This window comes from Thalassophryne amazonica, chromosome 21 (assembly GCF_902500255.1).
Source record: "Thalassophryne amazonica chromosome 21, fThaAma1.1, whole genome shotgun sequence".
Taxonomy (NCBI): Eukaryota; Metazoa; Chordata; class Actinopteri; order Batrachoidiformes; family Batrachoididae; genus Thalassophryne; species Thalassophryne amazonica.
In genome coordinates this window covers 7671391-7683074 of record NC_047123.1, presented here as the reverse complement: position 1 = coordinate 7683074, position 11684 = coordinate 7671391, and the positions used below count along the sequence as shown (strand labels likewise).

The window sequence follows — 11684 nt, the reverse complement described above, 5'->3', positions numbered from 1 at the left end:
ACAAGGTCAATGTTTTTTCTGGGTTGTGGCTGTTGCAGGCTGCCCAGACCTTGGGTCGTCTTCAAGGCTCTCTCTGCCCCTCTTAAATTCAGCTGCCCACTTCTGCACTGTAGATATGGAGGGAGCTTCATCCCCTAATGTAGCAACCATATCCGCATGAATGTCCTTGGGCTTTAACCCCTTCTTATGCAGGTACTTAATCACACCGCGATGCCAGATTTGGTCCGTTTTTGCCATTTCCCTCTACCACAAACTTTCAAACTTGGCTATGAACCACAAACTACCTCACAACCTGGAAGAAAAAACACAGTTAGTCATCAGAAGAGTTGAACTTAATGCATGCCAAGTTTAACTGAAATGGCATTTCTCCTTCTTGGTGAGCCTTAGAACTTTTCAGCCTACCCTCGTAGAGAGGGTGTCTGTCTCCCTGATCCGAATTGGGAGCTGGTTCCACAGGAGAGGAGCCTGAAAGCTGAAGGCTCTGCCTCCCATTCTACTCTTAAAAACCCTAGGAACTACAAGTAAGCCTGCAGTTTGAGAGCGAAGCGCTTTATTGGGGTGATATGGTACTATGAGGTCCCTAAGATAACATGGGACCTGATTATTCAAACCCTTATAAGTAAGAAGAAGAATTTTAAATTCTATTCCAGAATTAACAGGAAGCCAATGAAGAGAGGCCAATATGGGTGAAATATGCTCTCTCCTTCTAGTCCCTGTCAGTACTCTAGCTGCAGCATTTGGAATTAACTGAAGGCTTTTCAGGGAACTTTTAGGACAACCTGTTAATAATGAATTACAATAGTCCAGCCTAGAGGAAATAAATGCATGAAATAGTTTTTCAGCATCACTCTGAGACAAGACCTTTCTAATTTTAGAGATATTGTGCAAATGCAAAAAAGCAGTCCTACATATTTCCTTAATATGCACATAGAAGGAGATATCCTGATCAAAAATGACTCCCAGATTTCTCACAGTATTACTAGAGGTCAGGGTAATGCCATCCAGAGTAAGGATCTGGTTAGACACCATGTTTCTAAGATTTGTTGGGCCAAGTACAATAACTTCAGTTTTATCTGAATTTAAAAGCAGGAAATTAGAGATCATCCATGTCTGAATGTCTGTAAAACATTCGTGTAGTTTAACTAATTGGTGTGTGTCCTCTGGCTTCATGGATAGATAAAGCTGGGTATCATCTGTGTAACAATGAAAATTTAAGCAATGGACTCTTGCTTGCCTCTACTGGTGGTTGGCTCTCACTGCGGTATTGTATCACTTCCTGTTCCGGAGCACAGCGGTGTTTTTCTGTATCTGTTAGCTGTTTAATCTGCGCAGTTAGATTGATCTAGTTATCTAGATTACGATTTGTTTCCCAGTGTAATCTTTACGTGCCTTAACTAAAGCACTCCTTCTGCTGAATCACCTCTAAATTATTTACACATTATTCACTTTGCGTGTTTTTAGGAATCCGCTAGCTTAGCATAGCTACTAGCTCTTAGCCGATTTAGCATGGCGGCTTCTCCTGTCTCTCCCGCACTTTTCTGCTCTGGGTGTGAAATGTTTAGTTATTCCTCGGCCTCCTTTAGCAGTAATGGTACATGTAATAAGTGTAGCTTATTCGTAGCTTTGGAGGCCAGGCTGGGCGAATTGGAGACTCGGCTCCGCACCGTGGAAAATTCTACAGCTAGCCAGGCCCCTATAGTCGGTGCGGACCAAGGTAGCTTAGCCGCCGTTAGTTACCCCCTGGCAGATCCCGAGCAGCCTGGAAAGCAGGCTGACTGGGTGACTGTGAGGAGGAAGCGTAGCCCTAAACAGAAGCCCCGTGTACACCGTCAACCCGTTCACATCTCTAACCGTTTTTCCCCACTCGGCGACACACCCACCGAGGATCAAACTCTGGTTATTGGCGACTCTGTTTTGAGAAATGTGAAGTTAGCGACACCAGCAACCATAGTCAATTGTCTTCCGGGGGCCAGAGCAGGCGACATTGAAGGAAATTTGAAACTGCTGGCTAAGGCTAAGCGTAAATTTGGTAAGATTGTAATTCACGTCGGCAGTAATGACACCCGGTTACGCCAATCGGAGGTCACTAAAATTAACATTAAATCGGTGTGTAACTTTGCAAAAACAATGTCGGACTCTGTAGTTTTCTCTGGGCCCCTCCCCAATCAGACCGGGAGTGACATGTTTAGCCGCATGTTCTCCTTGAATTGCTGGCTGTCTGAGTGGTGTCCAAAAAATGAGGTGGGCTTCATAGATAATTGGCAAAGCTTCTGGGGAAAACCTGGTCTTGTTAGGACAGACGGCATCCATCCCACTTTGGATGGAGCAGCTCTCATTTCTAGAAATCTGGCCAATTTTCTTAAATCCTCCAAACCGTGACTATCCAGGGTTGGGACCAGGAAGCAGAGTTGTAGTCTTACACACCTCTCTGCAGCTTCTCTCCCCCTGCCATCGCCTCATTACCCCATCCCCGTAGAGACGGTGCCTGCTCCCAGACTACCAATAACCAGCAAAAATCTATTTAAGCATAAAAATTCAAAAAGAAAAAATAATATAGCACCTTCAACTGCACCACAGACTAAAACAGTTAAATGTGGTCTATTAAACATTAGGTCTCTCTCTTCTAAGTCCTTGTTGGTAAATGATATAATAATTGATCAACATATTGATTTATTCTGCCTTACAGAAACCTGGTTACAGCAGGATGAATATGTTAGTTTAAATGAGTCAACACCCCCGAGTCACACTAACTGTCAGAATGCTTGTAGCACGGGCCGGGGCGGAGGATTAGCAGCAATCTTCCATTCCAGCTTATTAATTAATCAAAAACCCAGACAGAGCTTTAATTCATTTGAAAGCTTGACTCTTAGTCTTGTCCATCCAAATTGGAAGTCCCAAAAACCAGTTTTATTTGTTATTATCTATCGTCCACCTGGTCGTTACTGTGAGTTTCTCTGTGAATTTTCAGACCTTTTGTCTGACTTAGTGCTTAGCTCAGATAAGATAATTATAGTGGGCGATTTTAACATCCACACAGATGCTGAGAATGACAGCCTCAACACTGCATTTAATCTATTATTAGACTCTATTGGCTTTGCTCAGACTTAACAGTATTCCCTGAAAACTCCCTTCTGTCTGATCATTTCTTAATAACATTTACATTTACTCTGATGGACTACCCAGCAGTGGGGAATAAGTTTCATTACACTAGAAGTCTTTCAGAAAGCGCTGTAACTAGGTTTAAGGATATGATTCCTTCTTTATGTTCTCTAATGCCATATACCAACACAGTGCAGAGTAGCTACCTAAACTCTGTAAGTGAGATAGAGTATCTCGTCAATAGTTTTACATCCTCATTGAAGACAACTTTGGATGCTGTAGCTCCTCTAAAAAAGAGAGCTTTAAATCAGAAGTGCCTGACTCCGTGGTATAACTCACAAACTCGTAGCTTAAAGTAGATAACCCGTAAGTTGGAGAGGAAATGGCGTCTCACTAATTTAGAAGATCTTCACTTAGCCTGGAAAAAGAGGCTGTTGCTCTATAAAAAAAAGCCCTCCGTAAAGCTAGGACATCTTTCTACTCATCACTAATTGAAGAAAATAAGAACAACCCCAGGTTTCTTTTCAGCACTGTAGCCAGGCTGACAAAGAGTCAGAGCTCTATTGAGCTGAGTATTCCATTAACTTTAACTAGTAATGACTTCATGACTTTCTTTGCTAACAAAATTTTAACTATTAGAGAAAAAATTACTCATAACGTATCGTTATCTTTGGCTGCTTTCAGTGATGCCGGTATTTGGTTAGACTCTTTCTCTCCGATTGTTCTGTCTGAGTTATTTTCATTAGTTACTTCATCCAAACCATCAACATGTTTATTAGACCCCATTCCTACCAGGCTGCTCAAGGAAGCCCTACCATTATTTAATGCTTCGATCTTAAATATGATCAATCTATCTTTGTTAGTTGGCTATGTACCACAGGCTTTTAAGGTGGCAGTAATTAAACCATTACTTAAAAAGCCATCACTTGACCCAGCTATCGTAGCTAATTATAGGCCAATCTCCAACCTTCCTTTTCTCTCAAAAATTCTTGAAAGGGTAGTTGTAAAACAGCTAACTGATCATCTGCAGAGGAATGGTCTATTTGAAGAGTTTCAGTCAGGTTTTAGAATTCATCATAGTACAGAAACAGCATTAGTGAAGGTTACATATGATCTTCTTATGGCCTCGGACAGTGGACTCATCTCTGTGCTTGTTCTGTTAGACCTCAGTGCTGCTTTTGATACTGTTGACCATAAAATTTTATTACAGAGATTAGAGCATGCCATAGGTATTAAAGGCACTGCGCTGCGGTGGTTTGAATCATATTTGTCTAATAGATTACAATTTGTTCATGTAAATGGGGAATCTTCTTCACAGACTAAAGCTAATAATGGAGTTCCACAAGGTTCTGTGCTAGGACCAATTTTATTCACTTTATACATGCTTCCCTTAGGCAGTATTATTAGACGGTATTGCTTAAATTTTCATTGTTACGCAGATGATACCCAGCTTTATCTATCCATGAAGCCAGAGGGGACACACCAATTAGCTAAACTGCAGGATTGTCTTACAGGCATAAAGACATGGATGACCTCTAATTTCCTGCTTTTAAACTCAGATAAAACTGAAGTTATTGTTCTTGGCCCCACAAATCTTAGAAACATGGTGTCTAACCAGATCCTTACTCTGGATGGCATTACCCTGACCTCTAGTAATACTGTGAGAAATCTTGGAGTCATTTTTGATCAGGATATGTCATTCAAAGTGCATATTAAACAAACATGTAGGACTGCTTTTTGCATTTACGCAATATCTCTAAAATCAGAAAGGTCTTGTCTCAGAGTGATGCTGAAAAACTAATTCATGCATTTATTTCCTCTAGGCTGGACTATTGTAATTCATTATTATCAGGTTGTCCTAAAAGTTCCCTAAAAAGCCTTCAGTTAATTCAAAATGCTGCAGCTAGAGTACTGACGGGGACTAGAAGGAGAGAGCATATCTCACCCATATTGGCCTCTCTTCATTGGCTTCCTGTTAATTCTAGAATAGAATTTAAAATTCTTCTTCTTACTTATAAGGTTTTGAATAATCAGGTCCCATCTTATCTTAGGGACCTCGTAGTACCATATCACCCCAATAGAGCGCTTCGCTCTCAGACTGCAGGCTTACTTGTAGTTCCTAGGGTTTGTAAGAGTAGAATGGGAGGGAGAGCCTTCAGCTTTCAGGCTCCTCTCCTGTGGAACCAGCTCCCAATTCAGATCAGGGAGACAGACACCCTCTCTACTTTTAAGATTAGGCTTAAAACTTTCCTTTTTGCTAAAGCTTATAGTTAGGGCTGGATCATGTGACCCTGAACCATCCCTTAGTTATGCTGCTATAGATGTAGACTGCTGGGGGGTTCCCATGATGCACTGTTTCTTTCTCTTTTTGCTCTGTATGCACCAATCTGCATTTAATCATTAGTGATCGATCTCTGCTCCCCTCCACAGCATGTCTTTTTCCTGGTTCTCTCCCTCAGCCCCAACCAGTCCCAGCAGAAGACTGCCCCTCCCTGAGCCTGGTTCTGCTGGAGGTTTCTTCCTGTTAAAAGGGAGTTTTTCCTTCCCACTGTAGCCAAGTGCTTGCTCACAGAACCTTGTGGAACGCCATAATTAACCTTAGTCTGTGAAGAAGACTCCCCATTTACATGAACAAATTGTAATCTATTAGATAAATATGATTCAAACCACCACAGCGCAGTGCCTTTAATACCTATGGCATGCTCTAATCTCTGTAATAAAATTTATGGTCAACAGTTACAACTACCCTTTCAAGAATTTTTGAGAGAAAAGGAAGGTTGGAGATTGGCCTATAATTAGCTAAGATAGCTGGGTCAAGTGATGGCTTTTTAAGTAATGGTTTAATTACTGCCACCTTAAAAGCCTGTGGTACATAGCCAACTAATAAAGATAGGTTGATCATATTTAAGATAGAAGCATTAATTAATGGTAGTGCTTCCTTGAGCAGCCTGGTAAGAATGGGGTCTAATAGACATGTTGATGGTTTAGAGGAAGTAACTAATGAAAATAACTCAGACAGAACAATCGAAGAGAAAGAGTCTAACCAAATACCAGCATTACTGAAAGCAGCCAAAGATAACGATATGTCTCTGGGATGGTTATGAGTAATTTTTTCTCTAATAGTTAAAATTTTATTCGCAAAGAAAGTCATGAAGTCATTACTAGTTAAAGTTAAAGGAATACTCGGCTCAATAGAGCTCTGACTCTTAGTCAGCCTGGCTGCAGTGCTGAAAAGAAACCTGGGGTTGTTCTTATTTTCTTCAATTAATGATGAGTAGTAAGATGTCCTAGCTTTATGGAGGGCTTTTTTTATAGAGCAACAGACTCTTTTTCCAGGCTAAGTGAAGATCTTCTAAATTAGTGAGATGCCATTTCCTCTCCAACTTACGGGTTATCTGCTTTAAGCTGCGAGTTTGTGAGTTATACCATGGAGTCATGCACTTCTGATTTAAGGCTCTCTTTTTCAGAGGAGCTACAACATCCAAAGATGTGCTCAATGAGGATGTAAAACTATTGATGATATAATCTGTCTCACTCACAGAATTTAGGTAGCTACTCTGCACTGTGTTGGTATATGGCTTTGGAGAACATAACAAAGAAGGAATCATATCTTTAAACCTAGTTGCAGCGCTTTCCGAAAGACTTCTGCTGTAATGAAACTTATTCCCCACTGCTGGGTAGTCCATTAAAGTAAATGTAAATGTTATTAAGAAATGATCAGACAGAAGGGGGTTTTCAGACAATAGTCTTAAGTCTTCAATTTCCATACCATAAGTCAGAACAAGATCTAAAGTATGTTTAAAGTGGTGGGTGGACTCATTTACATTTTGAGCGAAGCCAGTTGAGTCTAATAATAAATTAAATGCAGTGTTGAGGCTGTCATTCTCAGCATCTATGTGGATGTTAAAATCGCCCACTATAATTATCTTATCTGAGCTAAGCACTAAGTCAGACAAAAGGTCTGAAAATTCACAGAGAATCTCATAGTAATGACCAGGTGGACGATAGATAACAACAAATAAAACTGGTTTTTGGGACTTCCAATTTGGATGGACAAGACTAAGAGTCAAGCTTTCAAATGAATTAAAGCTCTGTCCGGGTTTTTGATTAATTAAAAAGCTGGAGTCGAAGATTGCTGCTTATCCTCCCCCTCGGCCTGTGCTACGAGCATTCTGACAGTTTGTGTGACTCGGGGGTGTTGACTCATTTAAACTAACATATTCATCCTGCTGTAACCAGGCTTCTGTAAGGCAGAATAAATCAATATGTTGATCAATTATTATATCATTTACTAACAGGGACTTAGAAGAGAGAGAAAAGGGGTGAAGGTCCAAGTCCTTGAGTTTATGATGCTTTCTTCTTGTATGATGTGTTTGTTTATGAGTTCAATGGTATGAATATTCCCTAAGGTGAAAATGGAATGTTCCATTCAACAAGGCAAAGCAAAGTTGAATATGTTCCAGATTTGACCGAATTAAATATTCGTTCCATTGAAAGAATGTAAAAACATTTATTATTTGTTTCATATAACATGTAAAATAGATCCTTGTCATTTGATGTTATATTAGTTTATAAATAAGAGAAAAAGGACTTACATTCTGGTGTTCATCACGAGTGCTTTCACATCAACAGTCCAACACGGACATTAAATAGGAGTCCAACATTGATTGCAAAAACAGTTAGATAGATCAAAAATAACTATAATGATGTAGTCTGTGATACTTCCAAAAATAAAATAATAACAACGTTGTGTACTTCCCCAGTCCACTGAAAAATCGCTTCAGAAATCTGACCAGGTTTTCATCTGAACAGCTCTTCATGCCTACAGATGGCTTATTGCATCGTGTGTGTGTGTGTGTGTGTGTGTGTGTGTGTGTGTGTGTGTGTGTGTGTGTGTGTGTGTGTGTGTGTGTGTGTGTGTGTGTGTGTGTGTGTGTGTGTGTGTGTGTGTGTTTTAGAAGAAATAGCACCGGAATTCACTTAAGGTCACGGGCATTCAGGTTTAGTTTTCGGCCTTGCCGCTTACGTGTACGTGTACGTCTGAATGTTCTGATTATATTATGGACTGTAGATGATGGAATCCCTAAATTTCCTGCCATTGAACATTAAGAAACATTGTTCTTAAACTGTTGGAGTATTTTTTCATGCAGTTGTTCACAAAGTGGTGATCCTCACCACATCTTTGCTTGTGAATGGCTGAGCCTTTTGAGGATGCTAGTTCAAAAATAATTATAATGATGTAGTCCATGAAACTTCCAAAAAAAAAACCAAAAAAAAAAACGAAAACACTTTGTGTACTTCGCCAGTCCAGTGAAAAATCACATCAGAAATCTGACCAGGTTTTCATCCAAACAGCTCTTATTGTCTCCAGATTATTTGTGTGTGTGTGTGTTAGAAGAATTAGCACTGTCAATTAGCTCATTTAAATCATAGTCCATCAGCAAAACAAACTACGCCATGTGTAGCTAAATGCCCCCCCACCCCCACCCACTACTTTGTGCATGGGACGGGTTCACAGCATACAAAGGTACAAAATGTATGGAACCAAATTTGCACGGTAAATAGAAACATATTTGCACGCATATTGCAATGCAACACAAATGGGATAAATAATCCATGTCACGTGACATACAAAGTGATCACTGTCCAGCACAGTGCGCATCTGGACGGCTGTAATGTCCAGCTGGAACAGCTGACTGCTGTGTACTCACAACTCACCCGGAGAACACAAATCATGCTATGAACAACACGAACAACACTCCACACAATGTACATGTGTGGGCATGCTCTTATGTTCTCATGATGTGCTGATAATTACATACAGTCAAGATCAGATGAGGACCACCCAACAATGTCTGAGCTCGCATGGCATGATGTGAACTGTGCTATCAGCCGGTTGTCCAGGCTAATGATCCTTCCACCACGTAAATTGTAGTCCACATGACAGATAGAAAGAGTGGAAAATAAATAAAACATACATACAATAAGGGGAAAGGTGTGAACTCAGTCACGTGTGTTCGCTTTCCTCATAGCGCTGTAGACACAGGGGGTGTTTCCGCTGATCGCTGGCCAGCGACTCACTTTAGCTGGAACTGACAGTGAGTCAGTGAACACAATGTGTTAAGATGTGAAACCATCCATCTGATCACGTGATCACTCAGCTGGCAATCTGAATGTCATGTCCACCATGTGAGTTATGATCCACATGACGCAGTGTCTTCAGCACGACTCTTGCTAGACATGCTGCACTGGCTCATGTGGACATGATATCAAATCAAATCAAATCAATTTTATTTATATAGCGCCAAATCACAACAAACAGTTGCCCCAAGGCGCTTCATTCATGTCAGTTCATTACCTTGTTTATGTCCAAGACCATTGGTCATGTGCAGAGGAAGAGGAGGACGATCCTTATTTTGTCCACTCTTTATAACAGGATTCACACTTTTCACCAATATCTAATATTTATTAGATATTGATTGGGATGGTGTTGTTTTCTTTTAACTGTGAAAACAGATTCATGACCAGTAACATGATTGTGTTGCATTTAAACAGTACATTCACTGTTCCTATAATGTTCTGAATCTGTGCTCTCACATTGTTTTGTGCTACAAAACAGTTATTTATTGTTACAAAACACCTCCGTGTTGATCACCATTTGTAAAAACAGGCGGCTTTTGATGGCATTCAGTTGAGTGAGTATCTGAGAAATTGTTTAACAGCTGGACATGTTCCAACTTGTCCTTAAGGCTTCCAGCAGAGGTGTTTTTCCTGTGGCGGCGCGCTCCGCCGGCTGCGTCCCAACACGCGGACCCGACCGCGCTTTCTTTCATTAAAAAATCTCCTTTAACAGTGGAATGTCCAGATAAACTGCTGATCCCAACCTCTCCTGAGACTTCTCTGTTCTCTCATGACATCCTGGGTCAACAGAGGCTTAAATTTGGAGCGCCGTCCCGCTCCGTGGGGAGTCCTTAAAGCGACAGCATCACGCCTTAATCTCTCATCAGCCATTAAAATTTTCACCGAAAACCAGCTCAATTTCTCGAATGATGTCCACTTCGATGTCCCTCACAGATTTTGAAAAAAATTTTGATCAAGCAAAAGACAAAAGAATTCCGACAGGAGGGGTGGACCACTCCTCACTCAAAGCCTGCCCACAGTCGAATGACGTCACCGACGTGTGACAAAACTCACGCATGCACACGAGGGTTCAAGGTTGGCTGATGTAATCGCACGTGATTCAAATCCATATAGTTTTTGAAAAAAATAAAAAGGTCAGTTACTTTATTGACAGACCTCGTATAACAGGTCGGTTTAACATAAAAATATTAAATATTACTCACAGACTGTTGCTCTTCAGGGTTTTACTGGGGGAAAAAATGAGGATAAAGCGAAATAAAATCCACGAATCGTAGCTCGAAGCACTGCTTCGACCTGCGAATCACTGCTTCGATTGGTTCAAGGTTCAAAGCAAAGCCGCGCTGCAGAAAAACTGATTACAGACCCGCTGCAGGTCTGTAATCAATGTAGAGAAATGATCATTTTCCTGACAAACACCCCCCAAGTGCGCAACTGCAAAAAAGCCTATCGGACATGGCTCATGACAAGTCGGCCTGACTTCGTTGCAGTCACTAGTAATCAGTAGTGTCTCTGGGTGAAAACATGACTTTTTTCGTGTGTGTGTGTGTGTGTGTTTGGGTTTTTTTTGTAACGAGTAACGGCATGGCGCATAGAAAATGTATCGGAGTAGAAGTATGCAATTAAGGTTGGAAATGTAGTGAAGTAAAAGTGAAAGTAAGCTGAATTAAAAAAAAAAAACCTCAAGTAAAGTACGGAGTCTCCCAAAACGTACTTATGTACAGTAGTGAAGTATTTTTACTTTGTTACTATACAACACTGCAGAAATCTGACCAGGTTTTCATCCGAACAGCTCTTCATGCCTCCAGTTGGCTTATTGCATAGTGTGTGTGTGTGTGTGTGTGTGTGTGTGTGTGTGTGTGTGTGTGTGTGTGTGTGTGTGTGTGTGTGTGTGTGTGTGTGTGTGTGTGTGTGTGTGTGAGTTTTAGAAGAAATAGCACCGGCATTCAATTCAGGTCACGGGCATTCAGTGTTAATTTTCGGCCTTGCCGCTTACGTGTAGAAAGTTCTCCAGATTCTCTGAATGTTCTGATTATATTATGGACTGTAGATGATGGAATCCCTAAATTCCTTGCAATTGAACATTGAGAAACATGTTCTTAAACTGTTTTTTTTCACGCAGTTGTTCACAAAGTGGTGATTCTCACCCCATCGTTGCTTCTGAATGGCTGAGCCTTTTGGGGATGGTAGTTCAAAAATAATTATAATGATGTAGTCCGTGATACTTCAAAAAAAAAAAAATGTAAATGTCTGTAATTATGTACAGACAAGATCAGATGAGTAGACAAGCTTGAATCTTCGACTGGACTGGGTTGCTTGACGTCAAGCAACCCAGTCCAGTAATAGAGTTTGTAGTAAAAGAGTGCGGGTACTAGACTGGCCTGCCTGCAGTCCAGACCTGTCGCCAATTGAAAATGTGTGGTGCATTATGAAGCACAAAATACGAC

General features: G+C 40.8%; 1 protein-coding gene across 1 annotated transcript in view; it reads left to right on the top strand.

The window, feature by feature from the left end:
- LOC117502538 (exostosin-1) overlaps positions 1-11684 on the top strand; it is an 851279-nt gene that overhangs the window by 540108 nt on the left and 299487 nt on the right. The gene's annotated exons all lie outside the window — the stretch shown is intronic.